At 39.4% G+C, this 13,883-nt stretch overlaps 1 protein-coding gene across 4 annotated transcripts in view; it reads left to right on the top strand.

Moving 5' to 3' along the window:
- CTNND2 (catenin delta 2) overlaps window positions 1-13,883 on the top strand; it is an 895,372-nt gene that overhangs the window by 335,794 nt on the left and 545,695 nt on the right. The window lies entirely within an intron of this gene.

Genomic DNA, 13,883 nt, shown 5'->3' with positions numbered 1-13,883 from the left:
TACTGTGTGATACTGAGTTGCAAAATCGTACCTCAAATATCAGCCACGCATGCAACTCTCCTGGGTAAAAATATTTTGAATTCATAGACAGAATAATTATTCAGTGAGGGGTTGGTTTGAGGTCTGAAAATGTTCAAAAACAAAACATGGTCACTGGACCACAAAATAAATTATCGACTCTAGGACCATGTTTTCATGTTAAAAATGTGTGTGTGTGTGTGTGTGTTGTGTGAAAGAAACAAAGTTACACAACTGTCATTTTCAGTGATGCATTGTACTTTCCTGTTATCTTGTTCTATGTCATGTTTTTGAGGTTCACATTTTAAGGGAGGTGTCTTCGTGAAGGAAACTTGCTGTGGCAGGTCAACTCCAACATTGTAGTGACTTAATAGCTGTGTCTCATTCATGCAACAGGTAGAGGTAGTGGGTGGTAGTCAGGGGGCTGCTTCTCTGCTTTCCCTCCCACAGTTATTAAGGACCAGCTTCTCTCTTGAGGGCTCTGCCATCCCCTATGACCTCACTGTCAGTTGTTTTGTCCATTGCATCATTGCACGTACAATCCATTGGTGCAAACCAGTCATGTGGCCTCTCATAGATGAAGGTTGGGCCACGGTCACTGTGCTCAGAGAGGAGCATGAGTCTGGTGATCTCTTAGCCACCTGCTGTGACAAAAGAATTAAAATGTCCTAGTATCTTTTGCTCTAACATATTTTGTCATTGTAAGAGTGCAATTGTAGTCAGAATGTTTCCTATTCGAGTCACTTGCCATCAGTCTTTTAAACATTGTTCTTTTTTTTTCTCCTTAACAATGGTGAATCTACATGGTTATCACTGTACTCTTGTTAGACTAGCCTGCTTGGACAGAATATCATTTTCTATTGCAACATTATTTTGGACCCGTGGAAGCATATCTACCTCTGCATCCAAGGACCTAGGTTATAAGTAGCTGTGATTCCTCAAACTGACTGGCCAAACACCCAAATTAACCAGAGGAGAATGGACCAAAAGCAAAACAAAACAAAAAAAGTGCATTGTGTTTACTCGAAATTGTTTTCAGAAGATTGACTGGTTGAAGATGGTAAGACTGAGGCAAGGAGAAAAATAATGTTTATAAATGTGTATTTGATTCATTCCATATGGTTGGACATATTTGAAGAGCTTTTTTTTCCTTCTTCAAATTTTTATTTAAATTCTAGTTAACATATAGTGGAATACTGATTTCAGGAGTAGAATTTAGTGATTCGTCACATACATGTAACGCCCAGTGCTCATCATAAGTGCCTTACTATCCACTGGCTAACTGAACATCATTTTTTTGAAGAAAAAATACTAAGAATTTGTAATAGCCAAATTGTAACCACATTTTGGAATAAGACCAGTGTGCAAATTGGGTCTTGAATTCTTCTGTAATCCAAGGCACAGAGTATACACCTCCCCCCCGCCACCCCAATCTGATTCTTTTTTTTTTTTTTTTTAATTTTAAAAGCTTTTGGTTAAAGGTGAGGTTTTTTTTCTACTTCCTGAGAAGCTAAGACTGTTAGGTTCCTATGTCCACACACACCACTGAATCGACGTCTGTTTTGCTTTGAAACCCACTGTTTCTCTATTGGTCAGATTACCTTTTTCCATTCTTATTTCTACCTTTCTGTGTGATATTTTTGCACACTGTACATCTTTTATTTCATTTCATCCCCTCCCCTCCCCAGCCCCAGCTCGGCACAGGTCTAGGGGACCATATTACATCCTGTGCTTCAATTTCCAACTTCTGATTGGGTCAGAAACAAATAATCTGATTCATCCAGTGACAGACTTTTAAGAAATTGGTCTTAATCTTGAGAAGGTGAAATAAGTGTCCTAAAATGGGTGACCTCTGATGGCAGGCAGTAGGAGATGGTGGCTGTGTGGGTTATGAGCCAGTGGAGGGGACTGTGGTGACGGATAGTAGCCCAACAGAGAGGCTCTGTTGTTCTGAAGGATAAAGACGCTAGCTCACTTACCATTCGACCTGGCTGCATTTCCGAGGTTGCCTCTATGAGACTACCTTTTTATTCTTAAGAACTTTCCTCCTCCCTCATTTGATTTGATTGAATTGATTTCTTTCCTTCGGTATCTTCTTTCCATCCAAGGTATTTTGGATGGAACCCACGTTGAGCTACAGAAGTAGACAGAAAAATTAGCCCCGACAACTTCTGATTCTTTATTCTATATCCTGTACCCCTGGCTCTCAGCCCACGATACACGATAATCCTGGGTTAAAAAAAAAAAAAATGTATTAAATGATAGTGTTAAGTGCAGATGACACTACCTAATTATTTCTCCTTGCCAGATAGTGATATGATGTCAGTTTTCATTAAGCCTGATTATTTTGTATACTGGAAATCTCTAATGTATGAATCTGCACTTGAGTAATACAAGCAATTTACTGATAATTCACTGGAGGAAAGTCTAATACGTAGCTTCCACTGTTCCTTTATTTATCATAGCCTAGTTGTTTGCTTGGCTTCAGAAATGCTCCTTCGGAAATTCCAGTCTTTATTAAGCACAATAGACTAACCTGGTTAGCACATCAAAAGGAGTATTTTTAAAAATGTTAAAAATAGAATATAAACAATTTTTTTGAAAAGGGAGAACAGGTAAAGATGCCTTTGATACTTTAGATGTTGTTTCCTAATCCTTAGGGATACTAGGGAGGGGAAAAGAGAGCTCCTTAGAGGAAATGAAAGAAAATCAAGTGTCTTTCAGACTTTTTAATGTAAGTGGTAAAAATGACTAGTAAATAGAGTTTAGTGTTTTCCTGCCTTCTACTGATGATAGGAAATTCTCTATCTCATTCCTAAGACCTTCTTCCTAGGCTTCACATTGACCTTTGAAATTCTTTGAACAACTTTGATTAGTGTGCATTTGTAGCAGTCTACAGTGTAATAGTCCACGAGTGGACACGTGAGAACATGGAGAGGTTGGAGAAGGGGAGGCGGGAGCTGCCCGCGTCACAGCTCGTCAGCTTCTGCATCCAGGCAGCCAGGGCACACGTAGCACAAGTAGGAACATGGTGACCTCTCTGACTCTTCACAGACTTTGCTAAACATCCACGTGGGTACTGAGGCTTCCAGAATTCAGATCAATGAGCGGGTTAAGTGTTACTGTTCTTCTACAGAGGAATTACTGGTGCTTCTTCCTGCACCTGCAGACGACCCACCATGTGCCTTATATCTTTCGGATCTTGGCTTTCCTGTTTCCAGCCCAATCCTTTCCATGCTGTTGGAACCTACTCTCTTCCCATGAGAAAGTTTGGTTCCATCCTTTCTCCCGGATTCCTCAGAACCAGCCAGACCTGAGTCAGGGACATTACTCATCCAGATGATGCCCTTTATTTACGGTCATGATCAGATCCCTTTGCTTAGTAGCTCACTCTCACTCCCTGGCCAGCTGGGATTACGTGGCTCTGCCCATCCCTCAGGTCTCGGCCTGTGCATGCTCTTGGTCTGGCAGCACTATAAGCTGTCCTGTCCCTCTAAGGCTGGGGGCCATGCACTGCTCTTCTCTGTCCCGTGGCCTGAGGACTTGTATATGCCTATGCCTTGGCCATGTTCTCCGCAGACTCTAGTAACATTCTGGCTCATCCTTCTGCCTGCAGTCTGCCTAGATCTGTCCCCCATGTGGGGTGTGATTGAGCTGCATACTACATAGAGCAAAACCATGTCCCTGAAGAACTCTTTCCCACTTCCATAGCCACACCACTCTTTTCCGTCTCAGAGCGCTAACCATGTGATCCCTTCTGTCTAGAATGTCTTCCTTCTTTCACTTGGTCACCTCCTCCTGAGGATCCAGTTACCCAGCCAGGGCTCACATCTTTGTGAGTGTCTTCTTGATCCGTCCAAATTGGACCAGGTGTCCCCTGCCTGCGGGTCATTAGGACTTATCAGAGCATTGGGGATGAGACTGTATTGACCCTTCCAGGAGTTCCCTGCCGCAGAATGTTTAACCTTCACTCGAAGAATGTAAGGGGATTTTCTGGAGTGCTACTGAGAATTTAAGGACATCAAAGTAGGTGACCCATCATATTCCTGATTCCGGCGGGCAGCAAGAACACAATGGCGGAGATCCTGAGCTCAAATCACAATTAGACCTATCTTACAGCCTGACTTATGGCCTCAAAAGCCTGACTCTCAGAAACCCTGCTGATGATGATGGTGTTTTATAACAGTGATGTCAGGCTCAGAAACAAAGGAAGTCAAAAATCCAAAGCTAGAGAGATTTGCCATGTAAGAAATTCTCCATTACCAGTTTTAAAGATGGAGGAGCTATGTGATTAGCAATTCCTATGGCTTATAAGAATGTCCCTGACTGACAGCCAGCAAGAAGAAGAGGAACTTGATGCTGTAACCAAAAGGAACTGAATTCATCTCACAGCCTGAATGATTATTCCCTTGAACCTCAAAAAAGAAAAGTAGCCCAGCAGAAACTCGGATGGTAACAGAGAACCCAACCATGCTACACACCTGAATTTTACAAAACTTACAAAACCGTTAGTTAAAAAAAAAAAAAAAAAAAAAAAAAAAGACATTGCTTTAAGCTACTCAGTTGGGGATAATTAGTGATAGGGCAATAGAAAAATGTGTACGATGCTTTTCAACTGGTTGTGCTAGATATATACTACAATAAGCTGAATTACAAATGTTTTCAGAAAAATAAACCTTATTCTATGACCATCAATATTTCATTCAAAAGTTTAATATGTATGGCCCTTTTTTATTTTTTTATGCATGTATGTATGTGTTTGGATTGGCGTGTCAAAATCATCTAGGGCTTTGATTCTATGAAATAGAGGTAGAGGTATTGACTGTGGAGTAGAGTCGTTATTTACTGCGGGATAGGACTACCAAATAAAGCAGTTATCTTTAGCCTCACCATTTTTATAATATAGATACCCAAGACTCTGACTGGTGTTGAATATCCTTAAAAAGGCAAAACATAATATGTAATATAAACTGCTTGCTCTATGTAAGATGATGCTCTTTCTTCCCCACAGACCAACTTTTGAATTTCTTGCAAACAAGTTTTCACAAAAGACTGCCATTTTGGGGAGAGTAGATGCAGAAGGAATTAATGTTGTACATATTACCAAAGGTCATTCTCTTTATTAACTAACTTCTGTGAGCTGAAGTGCCAGCAATTCTATAAACAGAGTCTAAAAATCTTGTCCACACTTACAAAGAATTAAGGCTTATTTCAGAGAAAATGTTGATTTCTGGTTAAATTAGTGGGAGGTGAAGAAACATTAGTCAAGTAATCACATCCTTTTTGTCAGAATGAAATGTATTTATTTAAAAGCATGATCACTGAACTTTCTTAAGGAATTAAATCATATGTGAATATAATTATAAGTAAAACATGTGCATTTTTTCATTATCCTGCAGGATATGATATTTAAACAAGTACTCACACTTACTGTTTTAAGATAAAGAAGGAATAAATTTGCCAAAGTATTTCATTTTGGAAATCACATAGCTTAAATAATTAAGTAATTACTTTAAAATGTTTTTCAAATGAATTTTTTTATTATATAGATATTTCTACACATACACACACTCCCAGATGAAGTCATTTAGCCCAAGGTAACATTCACTCAGAGCCACAGGATTCTAGATACTTATGCTGGTGAATACATGTTTGCTAGAAGGAGGAAAAATAATAACATTGAATCAGTCTTAATTGCTTTTTTTAGAATTTTATTTTTTTCATTAAATATCATTTTATTAGTTTCCATACTAGGAAATAAGCATTTCTCACACAGCTGAAGTACTACTCCTCCAGTAAATAAAGCCTAGCAATTTATTTGAACAGAACATTTAATTTATTGAGTTGGTAATCAAAATTAACATTGCAGTGGTATTTTCTAATTTTTTTAGAATGTCCTTTTCATATAAAAGCAGAAAAAAAATACAGGACTATAGACATATTTTCGAGGTTTTTCTTTCTATTGCTAATTTCTTAAAAAAAAAAAAAAAAAAAAAAAGTGTTTCTCTGTTTCCTTCCAAACTAAATTCCAGAGCAGAAATCTACCTCGAAAATGCTCCCAATTTTCTCAGGTCCCTTTGTGAATGCTTGTTCTTTTCTTAATCCCTGTACTACCATCTTTCCCCTTGACCAATTTTTTCCCCATTTTCCTAGCCTTTCCTTTTAATGCTAACGTTATTCCTTTAGGATTTCCTATTATAGTCTCTTTTTTTTCCTACGTAAATTAAGAAGAATATTCTAGACCACTTTCTGGTCCTCCGGAATCATCGCCATGCAGTACCATCCCACTTCTGCTCATGTCTCTACTCCAGAAAGTCGTTGCTCCTTTAAAAGGGAACCAGCCTTTCCCATCTCACCTAGAGTCCAAGTCCACTGTGCTGAGCCACTTCTAGATGGCACCCTGGTGTACTGTGAATTCCTGATCCAGTAAAACAATGTACAACGTGGCTTAAAGCTGCTACCTCCTGCTCACCTGTACTGAGAATTTCCTGAGCTTTCTCAGCCACTAAAAGTAGAAGCAGATACTGTCCTAGACTCTCAGTAATTCCTGGAGGGCAAGGACTAGGAGGATATGCCAAAGTCTTGGCCAGCTTGTGCTAACTGGTCACTTGATGAATGTAGAAATGAAAGAGTGGATATGTAGGATTTCTCTTACTGTTGTTTTCATTGTTCTTGTTTTGGAAAAAGCACCAGGCTTATTAAGCTATAAGGATTTCTATCTCTATATATTCCAGATATATATAGCATGTATCTCGTGTGTCGAATGGTTTATATTATCCTGACCTTACCAGATCAGAATATCACAGAATATCACATTTCAGTATTCATTCTAGTTAGTTCTCCCATGAGAATAGTACTCCATATTCCAGGCCCCGTTGGTTTGATGTACTCTATGCATGGTGTTGACTTAGTCTTGTCTTTTTACTCTCATCTCAGGAAGATGATGGTAACAGTGATAACTTTAATAATAATTTTTTTTTAAAGATCTCATTTATCTAGTTGAGAGAGACAGAGACAGCCAGAGAGAGCAGGAGTAGGCAGGAGAGAGAGAAGCAGCCTCTCTGCTGAGCTGGGAGCCCGATGCAGGACTCCATCCCAGGATTCTGGGATCATGACTTGAGCTGAAGGCAGCCACTTAACCAACTGAGCCACCCAGGTGCCCTAACTTTAATAACAATAATGGTAGTATTTTTGAGCAATTTTTATAGACCTGGTGTGGAAATGATTTACATAGATGATGCAATTTACTTCGAGCTGTAGATAACAACACTGAGATTCAGAGAGGGAAATTCAGTCTCCCATCATCCAACAGCTAGGACCAGGCACTGAGTTTTGAACCCAGGTGTCTTTACTTCCCAAGTACACATGTTAATACACCTTACTGCTACTCAGTCTTAAATTATGTTGTAAATTATGCTGTTATTCAGTCTTAAATTACCTTGTAAATTATGTATGTTCTAAATAACTATCTAAATGTCTCCAGTCCATTCTCATCCTAGAGATACAAACATTTTGGACTGATTTTGTGCTTATTTTTTCTCTACCCCCCACCCCGATCCCAGCGATTACAGCTATTTTGAATTCCTTCATCTGAATATATTTCTGAGATTCATTCTTACACAAATGAGGTAAAGAGTGTTAATCGCATATGTTATTACTGCTTTTAATTATATCCAGACTGTTCAGCATTCTCTTGCAAATTGCCAGTGGACAAATTATACTAATATTTATGTTTATAAAATGCTAGTTGTATTGTCTTAGTCTTTCAGGCTGCTCTAGCAGAGTACCATAGACTGAGTAGCTTATAAACAACATGAATTTATATCTCGTGCTTCTGGAGCTGGGAAATCCAAGGTCAAGGGCACAGCAAATTTGGTAGCTGATGAGGACCTGGTTCTGGGTTCACAGACAGCTTTTTTTGTGCTGTGTCCTCACTTGGCACAAGGGGTGGGGGAGCTCTCAGAGGCCTCCTTTATGAAGGCAGGAATTCCATTAATGAAAACTCCACCCGGTAACCTAATCACGTCCCAGAGGCCCCACCTCCAAATACCATCACAGAGAGGATTAGATTTCAACATCAAATAAGAGACTGGGAGAGACACAAACATTCAGGCTATAGTACATATTAAACAAGGTTTGCTAGATTTCTACAGGATAACAGATCGTCAGCTCTCCTGAAGATTTGATGTAGGTCCTAAGAAGGGATCAGTACCTAATATTTATAATCATTTACTATGTTTCTTACAGCAACTACCATATTTAACACTTTTGAATCAATTTTGAAGCCTGACTTCTTTCCAAAATGACATATTGAAAAACTAATGTTAACTTTACACCTAAAAACAATATACCAAGAGTGCCTGCGTGACTCAGTTGGTTAAGTGTCTGGCTTTGGATTAGATCATGATCCCGGGGTCCTGGGGTCCTGGGGTCCTGTGATTGCCTTCCCTGCTCATTGGGGACTCAGCTTCTGCCTCTCCCTCTCCCTCTGCCCTTCCCCCTGCTCATGTTCTTTCTCTCTCTCTCTCTCTCAAATAAAAATCTTAAAAAACAAAAACAATATACTAAATTTTATTTAGAGGTTTTGTATTGTAAAGGATATTTGGGGAAAACTAATTTTACAATTTAAAATTCTGATTGGTATAGAACTGAAAATCTTTATAAATTCAGTCTAGAATATTCTTTGTATTTTCTGTCATCTTTATCATTTCCTTTAACTCATGGATCTGAAAGATGAAATGGCAGTTTCATAGTTTAGAGCTGAATCCCATCACCGTGTTTTTAGATATTGCCTGGGTTTGCTAATTGTCCCAAATTTCACTTTTTAAAAAATCTACAATAGTGGAGCTACCACTTTTCTATAATTTTGCCAAGGTTAAATGAGAAATGTAAGTGAAGTACACATCACCTCACACATTGTTACTAGCGAATCCTATATATTTTTCCTTCTTGATGAATAAACAGATAATCTTTTTGTTGAGTCTCTTTCTTAATTTTTCTACCAACGCTAATAGAATGGTTCCTCTCACGATGGGCTAAAGTGACATGTCAAGGTAGCAACCACATTCGCCTCCTTTATCTTATAGACTAGACAGCGTCACAGAGACTGACACGTCAGAGTGGAAGACACCTTTCTCACAGCACAACTTACTGGGTCACTGGGCCTCGTGCTGGAGCTGGAGCTGAGACTTGGGCGATGGTGTGGTTGGAAAGTGAAGAGCAGTAATGCACTAACAACACCGGTGACAGGAAGTGCTCAATCAATTACGATCTGGAAGCCAGTGACTCTTTGAATGGATATTTTTTCAGACTGGGAGCAGCAAGAGATGAAGGCATTGACCAGAACATGCATGCTCATTACTTTCTCTGGCTGTTAAATATGGTGAGAGGTAGAAGTGCCCATTGATGAAGGCATTGACAGTGATGAAGGCATTGACAGAGGCAGTGTCCTGCCTCTGCTCAGATGCTAAGTGTTCAAGAGCTTTTACCCACTTTTTTCTGTTTATAATTGTTCATGCTCTTTTCAGGGGATTGGCAACCAGTGATATTTCAGGGGACAAAATAACAACGAGCATTCGATTCACTTAAGAAGAAAGATGTTCCGTGGTCATCACTGGGATGGCAGCAGCTCGCTGCCCACCATGAACATTGTATGTTCCAATTATTAGGATGGAAAGGCAGTGGAGCGCGCGCAGGAAAAGTGTTGTGGTGTGTATTTGAGGATATCCGTGGTCTTGGAACTACCACATTCAAGAGTTGCCTCGGGAAGGTCATGTGGGTTTTCTGGGCCTCTGTTTCCTCCTCTGTGAGGCAGAAGCATTGAGTTGTTCCTCCTCTCCACTTCTGTGCTCTTCGTCCCATTGGCACCTTCCTCTGTGGGCAGTGAGTCACATCGGACTATTTTAAGATGGTGACATTATGTGAACTTGAATAACAGATCTAATTAAGGAATGAGGATAGCAAGATGGTACCAGATAGATCTGGTGCTTCAGAGAAAGGCAGACAGATGTCTGTATATCCGTGGAAGTAGTTTTTTCATTATAAGAATCTCCACTTAGGCCAAGGTATGGATTTTACATTTGGGAAAGTACAGTCTAAAAGAAGTTTGTCCGTATATAATGTATAAACTGCCTCAGATGCCTTCGGTGTTTTCTAGTTTGGCTAAAAACTATGGTGAAGCTATGAAACCAGAAGAGAGGGTCCCACACTGAGAGGTCATGGGGAGTGGTCCTTTTAAGCCATTATCATTAGTCCCATGGGAAAAAGTGCTTATAGGGTAATTCTAAAGGCCTAACAGGTTAGTAAGCCCTCTTTATGCTTCAAATACGAGTATGACAAGGCTCCTGGCCTCCAGAGGCTTACTCTCAAACACAAAGAGCCACGTATAAGCAGGTGAAACATGATAAGATATGTTGATTCGTGAAGAGAACAGGAGGTGGCCGTGGGGGTAGTTTTATAGTGTAGGACTTGTGTCAAAGGAGCCAGAATAGAATTATGAAATTATTACTTTTTTTTTAATGTAAACATTTGGAAGGCTAAACCAACACTGGGCTTCACTTCTGTTGCAAGCAGTGCCCATTTGCAAGAAGCAATCTTTGATTTTTTTTTTTTTACTTCATGGAATGTGAATATCTTCTAATTCCCCTTTATCCAGGAGAAAGTATCATAGAATTTTAAATTTAAGAGATTGCTGTGTTAGCAGCAGGCAGCAAAGATGTTGCCTGTTTGTTGACAGTAAAGCTGTATTCATAAGCCCCAGTCTTCCCAAACATCTGTGTACTTAGTACCTCAAGAGCGGAGGAAGTTTAAAAATTGTCATACATTGTTGCTTAGTCTTCCGCACGCATTTGCAAATGTAACTCTCAGCAAGATTTTATGGAAAAGATCTAAGGAATTGACTGCCACCTCTACGCCAAAATTTAGCAATTAACCTTTTCTCTCTAATGTGTGAGTGACGGGATCCACCTGTGGCGACTCTGTCATTTTGACACTCTTCATTTAAGGTAAAGGGTCTCATTCTGTCTTTTGAAACTCATGTGTTCTCGTCACATCACAAATGCCCCACAGACATCGAAGCTCCAATTGAAGCAGGTGGCGTAGTGTGGTGATTCACGCGGTGGAGTGTTGGACCAGTAGGTTTGGGATCTGGATCTCAGCTCTGCATATTGTGACCCGTGTGACATTGGGAAATGTCCTCTGGATGCTCCATTTATCTATAGGTAAATTGGGGAGAGGTTTGTAGTGAAGATTAAAGATGAAAATAGGTTTAAAGCAATTAGTGTAGTGTTTGCCACTGAGCCAAGCATTCAGTATGTGAGAGCTCATTCTCTTCCTATTAATTTATTATTTTATGTAAGCACTGCAGTTATGACTCACTTGTCATATACACAAATAGGAAATATCCTCATTTTCACAGAGAAATGTTATTTATACCTTCTCTTCTTTTTTGCTGGTTTAGGGGCGATTATGATGATATCAAATTAACTGAAAACAATATTCCAACTATTGTCAGTCTCTGCCAGAGAACACCACAGTAAAATTATGTTCTTAAATTAATGTGTGAGGGATATGTATGTGATCATAAGAGCATAATGCACTGAAATATCGGTGGTCAGGAAACGGTCTCCTCACCACTGGAAACTGTATTGACCCTCAGGTGGATAGTTGCTCAAGATCACTATAATTTTGAGCAACCGCGTTCTACTATTAATGAACTTTGCTTACTGCCTTTGCAGCCTGAGATGAAGGTGAGAATAGAAAAAATCCTCGATGTTACCTGAACACTGGAATTGTTAGCATTTTTATTAAAACATCGAGGGTCTTTAAGGGATTGTGGAAACTAATGGTGTTCCGATGTCTGCGTGTCTGGTTGCTAATTCAGAGATGAATTGCCCGTGGCCATGTGGGTAGGTGGTCAGAGTCAACAACATAAGGACAACCATATAGGGACATGAATTTGTAAAGTTGTCTGTTATGAAAGGATGGAGCTCATGATCTCATTCCGTCCATCCTTCCATCCTCCCATTCGTTACGTATAAATCGTGGGCTTAATACACATAATATATTGTAATTGACACTGGAGTATAGCTCAGGATGAGGAAAGCAAATTGCCTGTTGTTAGATAGCCTCCATTCTTCATGCTACCTGAAGGATGTAACTTTACGTAGTAGGGATGATAACCAGATCTTTCCCTGGTTAAAGTTGTTGCTCTCTTTACCGTCTAAAACAAAACGTGGGTCAAACTCACCTTTATGTACGCGATCAACCATTTAGTACTAAGATAACACAGCAAATGCAAGACCCAAATTCAAGAGAGAGAATTAAATTTGCTCGATTCTATTTAAGTTACTCATTGGGGTGGAGATACAGAGGTGTATTTTAGGCTTAAACCTGACCATTTCAAATACTTATTATATTTGGATAATGAACTAGCATTCCAGTGGGAGAAAATTAATCAGAACTTAGTTTCGTGTGCAACTCATGGAGTCAGAACAAAGGAATAATAAACTAATGAAGAAGTAATGCTCCATAGAATATTTGAAAGTTTTTAAATAAATATTAAAAACTTCAAAAAAGGGAATTTTAAGAAATAAGATATAAAGGAGCTGGTAGTGTTTCTGTCAAGGGATTTGATTCGCCATTTTTCACAGATTTAACTTGCATTATTATTCCCAGGGAGAATTCTTTCATTTTCAGTGAGAAAAGTTAAAAAAATAAAATAAAATAAAACTCTGAGATGCTAATTGAGCACAATGATAAGATACTTCCAAATGAAAGTATTCTGTTAAAATGGATTGATGCCCTACTTTTTTTAAGTTAGCATTTTTTTAAAGATTTTTTTTTATCTGAGAGAGAGTGTGTGCCAGTGTGAGCAGAGGGAGAGGCAGGGGGAAGAGGGGGGAGTTCCAGAGCAGACTCCCCATTGAGTGGGGAGCCCAACACGGTCTCGCTCCCAGGACCCTGAAATCATTACCTGAGCTGAAATCAAGAGTCGGCCGCTTAACTGACTGAGGCACCCAGGGACCCCCAAAGTTACCAGTCTCTTAACAGAACTTTAGTTATGAAATGAAGAGAAGTTTTTGAAGATTGTCATACAGATAAAATGTTCAGAAACAAATCTTATATTTCAAGAAAGTGGCATATATGGGTATAATGAAATATATGACATATACGATTTGAGAATCTAGGGTATTTTTTGGTGCAGGATTTAAAGAATGCCACAACTCTCTACGGAGGAAGTAGAAATTGACCCATAGTTCGTGGAGACTCTTCTTGCCTTGCTCTCACCGCCTCTCGCACTGTCTCAGACAGAAACACTGGCCCGCATTTTGTGTCTATTCATTCCCTTGGATTTCTTTGTATTTCCCCATGTGTCTGCATGCAAATCTGCAAAATATTATTTGGCTTGCTTGTTTTCGATTCTTGCACAAGTAGATTACATATTTTTTTGCAACTTGCCTTTTTTTACTCAACTTTGTTTTTTTTAACCTTTGTTCGGATTGATCCATATTGATATGGGCGCTTGGGACTTACACATTGTTTTCACTGAGGCAGCCTAGTTCACCCCGTGGCTGTGCCATAACTCATCTCTCCTTGGTCTTGAGTAGAACATTTGCACCCTTTGCAAGCTTTGCTTTCAGAAACATATGGCTTGGAACATAATTATTATTTTTTTAATTTAACTATGTATTTTTTATTAACATACAACGTATTATTTGTTTCAGGAGTACAGGTCTGTGATTCATAAGTCTTACACAATTCACAGCACTCACCGTAGCACATACCCTCCCCTCAATGTCCATCACCCAGCAACCCTATCCTTCCCCCCCACCCCCAACAATCTTTAGTTTGTTTCCTGAGATTAA

The sequence above is a fragment of the Lontra canadensis genome, unplaced genomic scaffold (assembly GCF_010015895.1).
Source record: "Lontra canadensis isolate GAN:19392208 unplaced genomic scaffold, GSC_riverotter_1.0 scaffold22, whole genome shotgun sequence".
NCBI lineage: Eukaryota > Metazoa > Chordata > Mammalia > Carnivora > Mustelidae > Lontra > Lontra canadensis.
Note: the sequence above shows the minus strand (reverse complement) of the source record. Positions and strands in the feature narration are given on the sequence as shown.